The sequence below is a fragment of the Rousettus aegyptiacus genome, unplaced genomic scaffold (assembly GCF_014176215.1).
Source record: "Rousettus aegyptiacus isolate mRouAeg1 unplaced genomic scaffold, mRouAeg1.p scaffold_m13_p_7, whole genome shotgun sequence".
NCBI lineage: Eukaryota > Metazoa > Chordata > Mammalia > Chiroptera > Pteropodidae > Rousettus > Rousettus aegyptiacus.
The window spans coordinates 53,065,518-53,080,892 of NW_023416310.1; the positions used below are offsets into that span (position 1 = coordinate 53,065,518).

General features: G+C 36.2%; 1 protein-coding gene and 1 pseudogene across 6 annotated transcripts in view; both read left to right on the forward strand.

The window, feature by feature from the left end:
• Nucleotides 1-15,375, forward strand: part of CTNNA2 (catenin alpha 2) — a 967,153-nt gene that overhangs the window by 940,401 nt on the left and 11,377 nt on the right. The gene's annotated exons all lie outside the window — the stretch shown is intronic.
• On the forward strand, nt 1,023-1,138 carry LOC118605700 (annotated as a pseudogene).

Here is a 15,375-nt window from a genome sequence, read left to right on the forward strand (position 1 = left end):
CTAAAAAGCACTAATCCAAGAATGGCTTAGAGCTGATACTGCTCTTTTTGTTACCTGGGTGGAGTCACGTGGCAACTTCTGAAGTTATTTTTCCACCTAAGCTTTCTAACTTAAAAAAAAAAAAAAAGTAACTGTAATAGTAGCAATTTCAGGCCCAATAAGGAAAAATGGAGCCATAACTGGCCAACAGGAAGATTTAGGTGACAGTCACCTGCAGTCAACTTAATGTTGCAATGTGAGCAACAACACCAAAGTCATACAAGTTGGATGATCTCTCTCAAGTCTTTGGCCTACCTTCCATTAAAATGCTAGAACCTACCTGTAACCTTCCCTTCAGTGCGAGAAAGATCTGATGTCTAATCATAGCTCAAGTTTTTAATGTCTTTTATCAACCCTCATACAGCTGCCAGGTAAGAAATGCTTATATTTTACAAACCCTTGGAATACAATCATCTTTAAACTTCGTGAGTTAAGAACAGTTGTGTTGTGCACTTGTGCAAATCCAGAGAGTCTATCATGGAATGCATTGTGCATGCACCTGTTTTTCCTCATGTGCATGTTTCATTTATAGTGGTGTTGTGTTTTTTTTAATCCATTTTGTATGTATTAAAGTTATAATTTAAAAACACATATATAGATTGTGCTCTAAAGAAAACAGTGAAGTGTAACAAATTGCACTAATTCGGGGTCTGAACACTGGTCCTATTTCTGTCGCTGAGTAATTAGGTAACAAAATAAATTACTTAGATATTTCAGGCCTCTTTTCTTATCTGTAAAATGATAATAGATGATCTAACGAGTGTATCCTTAAGTATCCCTGCTCTACAGTGCTATGGTTTTATATGTTTTCAAAGAAATGGTTTATGAGAAAAAGATTGGGTAGTTGATGAGATATAGTTTTGTATGGGGTATACAGTTATTCAAACCAGAAAGAGGACATGATTCCATAGTATAGTGGTTAGCACGTCTGCTTTAGACGCAGCAGGTCCTGGGTTCACACCCCAGTGGAGCCATGGTCCATAGTCTATGGCCATGCCACCCTGAACAAGGCTGATGTCTGATCTTGGAAGCTAAGCAGGGTTGGGCCTGGTTAGTACTTGGATGGGAGACCACCTAGGAAGACCAGGCACTGTAGGCATAAAGTAATAATACCAGAAAGAAAATATAAGTTCAAACCAGATTTTAAAATGTGCTTTCTATCTGTTGTAGTGTTATTTGGTTAATAATATAAGTGGGTTAGATTTTTTTAAATGGACAATATCAAGCTCATGATAGTTGTGTTGATTTGGAAGACGGATTTGTTTTTTAACTATAATTTTATGTTACTCTGATTTTTGAGGTTTAAAAAAATTCTTATCTATTAGGAAATGGATAGAGGTAGGTCTCATTGAAATTCTAATATTCAAAATTATTTATGCAATATTGCAAGAATTGCCTTGTGGTGTTGGAGGGAACTGAGCTACATGCTATTGGAGATAAAAGACACCTAAGGCCTGGCTCTGACTCTTGAGGAATGTACAACCTTTTTTGGAGTCTAGAAAAATGCTAGATTTCAACTTAGTAATGAATACAATAAATGTAAAAGAACTAAGAAATTCCCTTGGACCAGATTGCACTGGGAAGGCTTTGTGAAAAACTGAGAACTTCAGCTACCCTTGAATAGAGTGATTTAGATTTGTGTTGTCATACATAGGAGGGCTGGGAAGCATTTCAGGTTAGCGAGATCACAGACTAGTAAACGTTACAAAGGATTTTATGTTTAGATATGCTATGTATTAAAATCAAAGTCCAGCCCCATACTTTCCCTGAGCCCCGTTCCCCTTAATCGTATGTTGACTTTACAATATATGATATACCTGTTTAAAAGAGTTGAGGAGACTGCAAGTGAGTTCATTGTAATGATTATTAAGATATAATCAGGCAGCCATTTTCTTAGTTATACAGAAGGTCACATGATTACTCAGCCACAAATGTGGAAGAGAAATGGAAGGAATTAGGGATAAAAGGAAACTCTAGCTCTGAGACTTTCTGGTTTTCTGATGAAGGTGGAAAAGTATGATCACTTTGAATAATCAAATGGATTAGCATTGATGGGTTTAGAGGTTTCGATGATCATAGAAATGCCCATAAGCTAATGAGAATCCATGTAACCAGGATGGCTTTCCAAAGCAAAAGGAAGTTTCTCTGTGCACTGAGCAGGAAACATGTCAGATTCTGGTCTCAGCAGCCAGTGTCAAGAAGGTTTAAACACTAAGTAAAATTGCACATGATTATGCAACTCTCTTTCCCCGATACACTTGGGAAGAGGTTATTGATTTGGACATGATTTACCCACATTGACAAGACAAGATTGCTTGTGTTTTAAAACCTCTCTATTGATATAGATGATTTGCAGTGGATACTTTGCATCTCTTAGAGACACCATTCTGTATATTTTACCATCCAAGTACGTTCCAAGTTATTAGTTTGGCCTTTCTAACAGAATAGAATTCCATGAATAGAACTTTTTTATCACCTACCCCAGATTCTAAGGACTGTTTACTTCATCCAGTGAAATGTTTCTTAATTTCATATCATGACATAATTTCTAGAATATATGATCTCAAGAAATCACTTTCAAAAGCTTAACTCATCTATATGAGAAGTCAGTTTTATAAAAGAACAGAATGTTCTTTTAAAACTAATTTATCCCCAAAAAGTCCAAGAAGGACTTACATAAAACTTACTTTGTGGAACAACATAGTTTATTAAAGGAAGTTAGAAATATTAGAATTATGTTTGTCTCTAGAGAACAACAAGGATGGCACCTGTTCTCGCCTTCCTCCAAATGTCCCTAGAGGTAATTTTAGAAATAGAGGATGAGTTAGATTTGTTATTTAACAAACATTTATTGAGTAACTAACATGTGATATGCACTCTCCTGTGGATGGACAGGACGTTAGCATGGAAAATAGACAATCAGTAACTGATTGATGGGTTATGATAATCACTCCAACAGAAATATGTACAAAATGATGCGGGCATTCCTATAAAGTAGGGGAAGGAGAAGCTTCATAAAGTGGGTAATATTTTTTGAAGCTTCATAGATAAGTGGATAGGAGTTTCCAGGTAGAGGAGAGAAAGGATAGGTAGAGGAGAGAAAGGATTAGCACAGGAGACAAACAATGCTCACAGTATTGAGGCATAGATGGATTCTATGCTAACTGGACCTGAAAATGTCAGAAACAGGTGGAAAGAGAAAATCCAATGGTAGAATTAAAAAAGTATGGGCTGAATATCAAATTTTTCCCACCCGTTCTGATGAGTGTTTCTCAAAATGATCAGAGGATTATCTATATGCTAAACACAGCAAGGGGTAGCAGGAGACTGTTAAAATGCAGAATGCTGGGCCATGCTACAGACACAGACCTCTTGAATCCAGGATTGTCAGGAGTGGGTTCTTGGAATCTGTACTTTACTGCTCCATCCTATCCCAGCACATACCAGGTGAATCATTTTCACACCAAAGTTTCAGAACCTCTACAAGGCAACAAAACTGACTCATATTTCTGTGTTCTTGGAAGAAGTTTCAGGAAAAAAAGTATTAAAATAGTAGAATAAAAGATTTGGGGAAAATAGGACAGAAAGGTAATATAAGAATGTTCTTGAGAAAACTGGTTTGAATTCTAGTTAAGATTAAAAAAGAACTTCCTAAGAATGAAACTACATACATTAAAGGGACCATCTTGCATCTTTCATTGTCATGCTCCAAATACAAGGAGTTAAGTTCAGTTAAATTCAGAGCTGAATTGTTTCTCAGTTCTCAAGTCCTGCCAAGATAAGAGACAGAGGCAATAGTCTGGAGCAATATTTGTTTCTGAATGGTATTCTTTGGTAGAGCTGTTTGGCTAGCTTTTAATTTTAACTGGGTGAACTTTATTGTAAAAAATAATAAATGTCTATATTAATATTCCTATTATGACTGGAAAAATCAGGCTGTCAGGCCAGTATAAGGCCTGACCTATATGGTCTATGTCGAACCTATTAATTACATAACAACATGTAGGTATCAACAATCACTCAGAAGTGCTAATTTTCTTCTCTTTCTTCATGGTAACAGCTGTTATACTTGTCAGTCAGTGTAGAAAGTTATACAAGTGTTCAAAGATGTGAGAGGGAGGCACTGGAGAAATTTTACATCTGATACTACATGAGCATAAACTCTGGTCTGGAAGAAAGTGGGTCTCAGATTATAGCAATGAAAATAAGTTCTGGATTTAACCTCCTAATTGCTTTGCATACACTTCTGTGTTCCAGATTGCCAGAATATTTTTTTGAGAATTTCGTGCTTGGAAGTCAAATGATAGGGAACCTTGCTTTTTCTCCATATTCATCTCTGTGCAGATAATTGCAATAACTTTGGCAGAGATGATGATATTGTCACATTCTAGAAGTTGACTGGTAGGATGACAGTGCCTACTGTTAATTGAGCAAATTAGTTTGGGCAGGATGACCTAAAGATTTTTTTTTTCCTTACCGGTGACGTGTAGCTCTGTCACTGCCTTTGTTACACTGACCCAGGCAAATGTAGTCTTGGGTGGTCCTAAAATGTTCCAGGCAAAATTATTTACCTCAAGGCCTAGCATTTTATCTGAAAAAAAGCCAAGCAGAGAACAGTAACAGCCACCTAGTTTTCATGCCAGAGATCTGAAAAATAAGTTAGAGAAAACACTGTTCTTCTAAGGTATATGTTAAAATTGTAAAATGTGAATTTGGAAACCAACTCTGTTTTATGATCTGAGTGATACTGGGCAACATTCTGAACCTCTGAGTTTTTACTTTTGATTTATAAATTGGAGTAGTAATATCACATAGAGGGACCATGGGACAAATTGCATGTAGTAAGTGACAATTACTATTATACTAGCTAAGATACATTGAGGGCTTAGTACATTCCAGGCATTGTGCTAAGCATTTAAATGCATTATGCAGTCTATTTTCACAACCATCCTGTGGAGGAGACACTGTCCTCTCCATTAAAAATATTAGGAAAATGAAGTTTAGAGAATTTAAGTAACTTTCTGGATGTCACAGTTAGTGGTTAATATATTGCAGTGCTTTTAGGTAACCTCCCTTAATATTCTCCCACAGCATGCTGAGTTTTTTCTGTCTTTCCTGGTATCACATTGCAATGTAATAACATTTCATTTTATGTGTCCCAACCAGCTGTAAGCTCCATAATGAGAGAAAATGTATCTGAATGTTCATTTTTCCCCCAGTTCCTTGCACAGTGAGCACTTAACATGTGTTTGATACATTAGCTTCTTTGTCACGCCTTTTTCCATTGTAATAAGTTTTCACACTTAAAATCCTAATAAATGATTCTGAAGTCTGTCATTCATTCGTTCCTCCATAAAAGTACCTGACTTAATTTTAAACACTAGATTTCAAAGTGCATTATATAGGATTTGGGACCCAAAAATCAAGTAATTTCCTTTTTTTTTTTTTTAGCCAATGAATTTCTTTGTAATTTATTTTTAATTTTCAGGTACATTAAGTAGACTTTTTTAAGATTATGGTATAGAAACATATAGAACTTCTTCCAAAAGAACCAAGTCAGTCGAATTAGTAATTTATTTTATAAAGGAATTTAAAAGTAAAGGGCCACAGTGACATGGTTGGTTTCATTTGCCCTCCAACATGAAGGTCATGATATATGAAAATGTTAATTGTATGTAGATGTGAAATATTGCTGTTTAATTAAATATTTTAAATTATTAATGTCCAATAGTATTAATAATTTCATAAGGCCTTTCATATTTCAATTAGATTTAGGTTTAACTATGTATGATAAATCATCCAAAGAGTTTTTTCCTCTCTCACATAAAACAGGTCTGTCCATATGTAGTTCAGGGCCAGTTTAGTGAGCCCAGAGTCTGGCATCAAGGACTCAGACCCTTTCTGACTTTACGGTCTGCTCTACTTAGTATGGAGTTTTAATCCTCAATTTCAACCCTTTGTCCAAGATGACTGCTAATTCAACACCTTTCCATTTTTCATATGGGAAAAAGAAGTGAAAGGGCAAAATGGTGTGCTACTTAGCTCTGTTAACATGCTTTAAGGAGATTTCCCAGGAGCATCTGTCCCCCGACCTCAACACTTTCTTACATCATATGAGGAAATTTTTTTAAAAACTGGGAAGTTAGCTATGATTTGGCAGTTTTTCCCTATGTACACCCTCAATTAAATGGAACACAAATTGAATTGTGACATCCAATAGTTGCTCTGTGGCCTTGGTCAAGTTTCTTGACTTCTCTGAGACCCCATTTTTCTCATCCATAAAGTGAGAATGATATTAGTATTTATTTTATTGCATTGTTAGGATTAAATGTGTTAATATGTGCCACACACTTAGCACAATACCTAGAACGTAGAAGTAGTAAATAAATGGGTAGCTAAAGTTTTTTTTTTTCTATTGTTTCTCCCAAAAGATAATAGTTCTTTTGATGATACTGGTACCCTACTTTCTTATTACGTAAACCCCAATTGAGCCATTGTATGTACAATAGTAAACAGCTGAAGTCTCTGCCCCAATGGAGATTGTATTTTTTTTGCCATTGGGACTCCTAGAAGAATTACGAATAGGTAATCATTGAAAATACAGAAGAAGATGACCTCAACAAAGAAGTGAAGTAGTTGTCCTCAAATTTTAATCTATAGAAGAATCACATGGGTAGCAAATTAAACTGGAGGTTCCAGGGCTCTGCCTCCACTGTTCTGAAACTCAAGTTGGAGATCAGAATCTGTATTTACTCTTAAATGTTTGTTGCATTTGATTCATGGATCACACTGAAAAAATACTAGTCTATGAAATGGAGGGAGAAAAGCACTGTGCGCTGTGGTGGGAACTTCCCAGAAATTAAAGTCCGTTTTGGCCCTTTCCTAGACAACCTCTTGGCTTCTTCCATTAAGCTATTTCATTCTAGCCTAGTCTGGATAATTCTTAGTTTGGGGGCTTGTTGTAGTTGTACATGGTAGGATATTTAGCAACCTCCCTGTTATCTCTCCACCAGTTGCTTGTAGCAACCTCCTTTCTCCAGCAATGATAATCAAATGTCCTCACATATTGCCAGAGGTATCCTGGGGTGGGGAGACAAAATTGCCTCTAGATGAGAACCATAGATCTGGTTGAAATATTTACCTTTCATCTAAAACATACATATATTTAAAAGGAAGTTCTTTCTTCTTGCCTCTGGCAGGGTGGAAGATGACAGAGATTCCCGTTGCATCTGCCAGATGCCCACTCCAATCCTGGCATCAGGGTATGGATGTGCACTTTCCCAGAGAAAGACTACTGAGAACCCATCACAGGCATCCTTTGGCCATAACTTTAACATACCTTTTAAAGGTCTTTATTCACCTTCTTAATTATCCCAAATCTTCCTGTCTTAGAGACAGGCATAGGCATTTCTACTCTCAAAGACAATTAAGGGCTTTGGTGAGAATGTTGTTTAAACTTTTTAAACAAGGTAAAATGACTTCAATTTCTTTTTACAAACAGGGGACTTGAGGTTAAAACAATTCATTTGTTTTATAGCATTTTTTAAACAAACTCTTTTCACATATTGCATATTATTCTAACTATTCTCTCTGTATATTATTCTTAAATGATGAAATAACAAATAAGTACATTTTAAAAATAAGAAAGCAGGAATAGTTTATACTTTTTCTATAAAATGATAAGAAATGCATCAGGCTAATGGTCTCCTTGAAATTCGATTTACCTATGTGGGTTTTTTAAAGATAATATTTAGCACTAGAGGCTAAAATTAGTGTGGGTGAGCCCTTGAAATCAAACAAGTCATAGGTGGGAATAGAATGTTTCATACCTTAATTTTTTAAAAAGAAAGTTGGAGAGCTGTAACGAGTAGAGACTCCAGATATAACAGAGATTACTTTCTTTCAAAGATGTAGCTGTAGTGTATTTGAAAAATTTGCCTTGGCATTTTTTAGTGTATCAAATAAAGAAATAATGAGGTGGCCTTTACATCTTATAATAAATATGGAGGTGATTTAACTTTGTCAAAGGCAAGATTCACAGGGATTCCAGTTGCGGGTTGTGCCCTGAGGAAACTTTCATCTTAATATTAAGCATGGGCAAGATACCATATCAGACTCTCTTCCACCCTTTAATGTTTATCTTTTTTCACAGGTTAAAAATTGTCATTTTCTTGGAAGTTCATGAAGTACTTTTTTTTTCCTAGTTTTCTAATTTCACATATTTGAGGCTTTCTTTCAAAGGAACCACTAATATTTTTTCTATGATTTTTGACTATACTGTTATGCATTTCCAGTCTTTAATCTGTGGCCTTTAATCTAGGGTTCTGAAAGTTTTCTGCATAGCTCAACCTCTTTTACAAGGTATGTTGTCCATCTATAGAGTTTCTTTGTTGGACCAAAGAAGTATTTCCAGTTTTAGATTGAACTGAATCCTCTGGTGCTTTTGCTGCCTTTTCTCTAAGAGTACAGTCACTCTGGGAGAAACAGACTCTAAGGTTCCAAACCAGGCCAAACCTTGGTAGGCACCTAAATGAGGAAGTATCATGGCTTCTCAGAGGAACCACCTTAAATACTCTTTATTTCTATTTTATTTAAAAGCAATTGGAGCAGCAGCGTGTTGCTAAATATCCTATACCTGAGAATATAAGTCATGCATTTAAGTCCCTGGTAATTGTCTTATTAGCTAGCAAGTTACTTCTAAGTCTCAGTTCCCCCATCTATTGAACAGTGAGGATAAAGTGATGCAACATATAGGAAAGATCTAACTGCTGAGGGTGTTCAATATGTATTGAATCTGGAAAACATCCAAAGTACATTAACCCAATAAAGAGAAGTACTAATCAATTTTTATCAGTAGGCTAGTCTTAAAGGTCAATTGAAGAGGCATGCTAAACTGAGAATTCATCACTCAACGAAATACTGAAATTAAGTACACCCAATCCCCTATGGTTTATGTGGTACTAGCCTTTGTGGAGAACATGCCAGTAAAGGACCAGGAAGTACTTGTTCATAAATTGCCAGAAGTCTAGCTCTCAAGACAAGAGTTTCACATCCACACAAAGCTTTTGAAGACAGAGCACCAAAATAAAAACTAATAATTGTATTCTACCAAGAAATGTAACTGGATTTGAGCTGGAATCACCAAGAACAGCTCCATGACCAAGCTGGCTGCTTAATATTACAGGAATGGTTTACCTTTGTTTTTGGTTGACCTTTATCTCTTTTTGGCCTGCACTCCATAGCCAGTTTTTAGATCTCTAATAGCAGGTTCCTGTGTTATATTTCTTTTGAGAATCACATTTCCTGATCATTCTCTGTAAATGGGAAAAATGTGATTGTAGCTAGACCACCCCATCCATTCCTTATTTCTAGTCATTTCCACTGTTGGAAAAAGAATGCTTACCTTCTACTGGGAAGTATCTTGTTCTTGTCTTGCTAGAGCTTATGGTGCCCTCACACTATCCTATTATCTTTCGGATCCAATAATTTGTGATCCAATAAATTATGATGAAGATTCTAAAAGGACTTCGAAAGATACCTGGAAGTTATGCAGTAATCTTTTTTAGTGACATATGTATTTAAAATTTTAAAAGTATTTTAGATTTACCTTCTCACCTGGACCTCAGAATAATTCATGAAAGTATATTGTTATTTATAACCCTATTTTACAATTGAAGAAATAGAAGCTCAGAGAGGTTACTAGAGAGTCCCAAATGTTAACAGTCAGTAACTGGCACAGTCAATATTAGAGCCAGTGTCTCTAATGGGTAATCTTATGCTTTGAACAATGCAAGGGTGTTACTGGGCTCTGTCTCCCATAGACTAGTAACTGAACAGGAAATAGAGGAAATAGATGTTACCATTATCTATACATTCTGACACATACTTATATATATATAAATAAATATAAATACACTGATAATAAATACACGCACACATATTTCTTAAAAACTCAATCAACCTCACATATCATGGTGCCCATTGTATGGCGATGTTATATAATTTTCATAATGTTTGAATAAATAGAAAATGTTATACATGATAGCTAGAGGGAAGGAAAATTAGAAGTTAATCAAATTTTCTTTGAACATGTAAATGATGACATTTTTGTTGTTGGCAAAAAATGAGTAAGTAGAATGTGATATTCCTGCTCCTTGTCTAGTTCATATTGCATGCAAATTATGATTTCAAGATTGGAAATTTGTTACTTTTTTTCCTTTGTACCATAAGGAAATTTACCTCATTACTGCTTAGTCACATGACTCAGTCTTTTGAACAGTTAATACTCACCCTATTCATGTTTAGCTCCAGATAAATGGCATCAACAGCCACGAATGAAGAGTTCAGAACAGGCAAAGCCCATGGTGAAATTCTGGTCAAGGAAGACTGCCTGGACTGATGGTAGTATGGATTTTGTGAACCTAAGTTCACAAAAATGTTAACTGTTCTCTATTTCAGTTTCCCCATATGTATAGAAAGGGTGATTATATGTACCTTATACATCTTTTGAAGATTAGATATCATTTATTAAGATACGAGCACTGTACCTAGCAAACACAGCTCAGTGCCCATAGATACTGATATTATTAATGGGGGAAATTGTCCTTAAAGAAAGCTCAGACTTTTATGCCCTGAAAGCAATAAACACAGAGAGTAAAACAATGTTTTCTGAGCAAAATCTAATCCTGAAGTTCTACCACTGAAGACACAATAAAAGAAAGAGGTCATTAGATTTGTATTACAATTTAGCTAAAGTTTACCTTCTCTATTATGTACCTAAATTTCACATTCCTGCCAATATCATGCCTTTGAGTAATCTTCCATGGAAGAATGAATAGATAGAAGACATGAAGGAGTTAAATATGGGACTAAGGATTGTGCCCCAGCTTTGTGTCTTTGGACAAGCCTGCCATCTCTTATTTCCTCATCCATAAAGTTTTAATTATTCAATAACACCTAGCAAGTATTTATAGAAGACCTAGATGCTAGACAACATTTTAGGTGTTTTATAGCAGGCGGTGGGGGAAAATAAACCGAAGAAGAAAATATTTGTTTGGATGGTGTTAAGTTTATGAAAAAAATATATTAAACTTAAAGTGACAAACAGAGATTCATGGACACAGACAACAGTTTAGTGGTTACTAGAAAGAAATGGGGGAGCGGAGGTAGATAAGGGTAAAGGGTGTCAAATATATGGTGACAGAAGGAAATTTAACTTTGGGTGGTGAACACAAAGCTATATATATATATAACATATATAATGTCATAAAACATATGACATTATTGAATTGCACACTTGAAATCTACATAATTTTACTAACCAATGTCACCCCAATAAATTTATAAAAGTATTAAAACAGAAAAAGGACAGCAACTGAGCCTGGTAAGGGTGGGAATGGAGTTGCAATTTGAAGAGGGAAGTTTTCACTATGATTACTGGTATTTTATTAAAGTCTTGATGAAGGAGAGGGACGAAGACTTGCAAATATCTGAGGGAAGAGCATTCTAGGCAAAGGAATAAACACAAAGGCCCTGAAGAGCAACATGACTGGTCTGTTTGGGTAATAGCCAAGGGACCAGTATTTAGGAGTAGAGTGAACAAAGGAGAAATGAGTATTAGGAACCAGATTATATATGACCTGGAAGACAATTCTAATAGCTTGGGATTTTACTCAGATTGAGATAGGGATCCACTGAACAGTGTTAAGTGACATTTTGTGAGTTTATTTAACAGGATCATTGTGGCTCCTGTTTAAAAATACACTAAAGGGGATAAAAGGTGGGAAAGAAACGAGCTATGGGAATACATTGCACAATCCAACAAGAGATTATGATGGCTTGGCCACAGTGGTAACAGTGGAGAAGGTGAGAAGAGATCAAATAATAGATATATTTTAAAGATGCTATTGGCCAGATATGATGGCAGACTGGATGCTGGGTCAGAGAGAACAAGATGTAACATAAGATTTGGAGTTTTTAACCTAACAGAAGAGTTGTGTTCCAATGACTGAGACTAAGAAGATTGTAGGAGTAGCAGGTTCGGGGTAGAGATAGAGTTAATTATGGAGCTCTTACCTATCTCTGGAATGTTGGGAAGAGTCAATAAGAAAAGTCGATAGAAACTTAGATCATTCCATAAATGTCAAGAGATCTTATTTGTGAAAGTAACAACTCATTCAAGAACCTGAAGTGTGGTCTAAATGAAAGTTAAGGATTTAATGCTTACAACGCATTGAGTTGTCTTCTGAATTAAAGACAGGAAGTGTCTATCTGAATGTATGACAGTGTACGCACTGACAACGTAAGCACTAGGAAATTTAATATATGGTAAAATTGGTAGGTGGCTCCATAGTGTAGTGGTTAGTATGTCTGCTTTACACACAGAAGGTCCTGGGTTCATGCCCCAGGTGGAGCCACCCACCATACCCCCCATGCCCCGGGTATTTCAGGCTCCCCAAGTGTGCCAGATCCCGGGTGCCATGAACATATGGGAGGAGATGCCCTGCCTTCAGAGATCCAGTTTTTAAGGGGGAAACAGCAATATCCATAGGTCAAGGGTGGAAGGCAGTGTGGGGATCATTAAAGAAGGAGGAAAAATAAATAAAATTGGTAGTAGATGTACATCTTACAATGGGAAAAGCAGTGAAAAAGAAAAAGATCTGGAGGGCATTCTTGTATGTCTGCTCAAAAAATGTTTAAAAGTAGGCAGAAAAATGTTTCAGTTATAAAATGCTATGCATCAACTGCTCAAATTTAAAACTAATTTAATTAAAATTACTGGTTTTAAACTATGCATTATACTGAAGACCTCTTATAAACCCTGAATAATGATGTCCATTTCTTACCATAATTCTCATTTCTATAACAAAGAAGTTGAAATTTTAAGTTATGAATTATTTTCTATAGTTACATATGTTTCTGACATTTCACTTCATTTTTTGGATTATATTTAAGAGATCATTCATTATGAATTATATAAAGAGAAAGTATGATAATGAGGGAGAAATGATAATATACTACTCAAAGTATAGCCTTTGGATGGGGGAGGTTAGAAGGCCCATAGAGGGAATGAGAAATGGATTTTGTCTTGATTGCTAACTTTCCTCAGTTGCTAGTGACTGAGGTTATGTTTTGAGAAGAATTCTGAGACCACTTCTTGAACAATAGAACAAAGTACTGTTATTGACTGAGCATGCCTGCTAAAGGTGCCAATGATGGAATGACAGAAGCTGTGAGTCACATCAACCATCTTTTCTTTATTGGTTCTGGAAGAGGCCTGGAGCACTGACACATAAGGCTTGTCTTCAGGTTGCCCGTCATGGGTTTTTTTGCACCTGTGGTACTTCTTGCTCTCTCCTCACCTTACTAGGTCATAGCCCAGGCAATATTCTTCCTTTGATTTTGACTTTTAATCATGAATTTTTTTCTTTAGAAGGTCTGTTCTCAAAATTTACCCTTCGCTAACTTACTTAGTAGATAAATATGAGCACAGCTCAGCCAAAGGCAGAAAGATTGGTATACTCATGTTCTGGGAAGCTGGTTAGATGAGACTTTCAAGAACCACTAGAGAATATGGAGATTTAATATCTCAAATCTGGTGATGGATTTAATGATAATATAGGACAATCTTAGCTAGAGATGGCAGGTGCTAAGTTCAACACTGAAGTAAGATTAAAAATAACCCGTCTTGTAGAAAAATAGATTTAGGACTTTAGGAAACCAGTCTAGGGAAACCAACTATTTGTGTTTGGATGGATATAGAGCACAGAGTTTAGGAGGTTGATTTTCAGTGTCTGATGGGCCCTTCTAAGCCAGAAGATGCTTCATTTTTTGAGGTAGATAGGGCTCTCAGCTGTACTCTGACAACAACATAAGATTTTAATGAATTAAGGTGTTACACTTTCCAGGTAACATCATTTTCTTTTTAATAGGTAATATCTAGAAATAATATCTTAACAAAAATTAACAGCCTGAATTTTTGGCCTCTTCTAAGTAGTTGGATGAAATATTTATACTGACTGTATCTTTTTATGCCTCTTAAATTAGATCTTTAAACATTACCTTCCCAAGCTACATTGTCTTCTCTCCATCTCCAACTAACGCTATCTTGATTTTCTACTGTTAGTGTTCCTCCAACCCCTACCAAGGCCTCAATGTTCTTAGATATTTTGGGTGTCACAATTTTACATACACAAAAACCTTTTCTTTTTTTTTTGAATCTTGATCTTTCCTTCAGCTAAAGAATTCAGTGCTACTAGAAAAGATACAGATCTCTTTGGTGCTTTTCTAGCCCCCTTGTGAACTTCTCCATACCTTTATCCCTAACACATTAAAATGTAATATTTGGGCGCTGAGAGCAAGTCATTGTGGTTAGTAGCTTCAGTAAGAAGACAGAGTCAAAAATGCCTGATAGGTGGAATCTTGAAAAGAGAAAGAAAAGAGGAGGAGGTGGAAATGGAGAAAAATAATTTTAGAAAGACCTTTTTTGGACTAAAATGGCAATTTAAGAATAGACAGACCATAGTAACAACAACAGTGAAGATTTATCAAGGGCCTACCATATGCCAGGCACTCAGTTTTAAAGACATCATCTCTAATACTAAATACTTAAATGAATTTTTTTTTTTCAATTTTACTTTAAAGACAAAAATGTGAGGTAGAGGTAGGTTAAATAGCTCTCAAGATCACATAGCATTGACCAGTCTAATCGGGGTCTGAAGCTGGGCTTTCAGTCCAGAGCCCAGGCTCTCCTTCACTACGAGAGAGGAAAAGATAGGAATGGAGGGAACAAGAGAGAAATCAGGAGGCAGAGCATAAAACATGCGTGTTTTACCAGAGCGGAGAGAGTATACAGGACTGAGAAGAAAGGGGTGAGGAAGAAGGAACTAGAACCCTGAGGAGAGGCAGCAGACAGTCACCAGGGAAGAGTCCTCTTTTGCTTTTCACCCAGGACCCAGGTAGCAACAGAGGCTTCCACCATCTCTTCTCACATGTCTGTTGAGGAGAGGGGCATAGGCTAGATGGGGGTTTATTTTTCCCAACATATGAATGATGCCATGTAAAAGATTTCTAGTAGTTGAATGTGAAGAGAAGTGAGAAGGTAGAGAAGAATGATTTGGCGTGTTCAGATTCGGTTTATTTTCTAGGCACAGTACTCCGCTAACCAGCACCGAAACATTTGGTCCTTCACTCAGGTGATCTAGTCTTAACTCAGTGGTTGCACTTTGCATGCTGGAGCCTAGGAGCCATTTTGTAAAGTGTTAAATAGCCTTCATCCCTTATCAGTAGATCCCATGTTCCTACAAAGTTACTCACTTATAGTTTGGGGCCATTTAT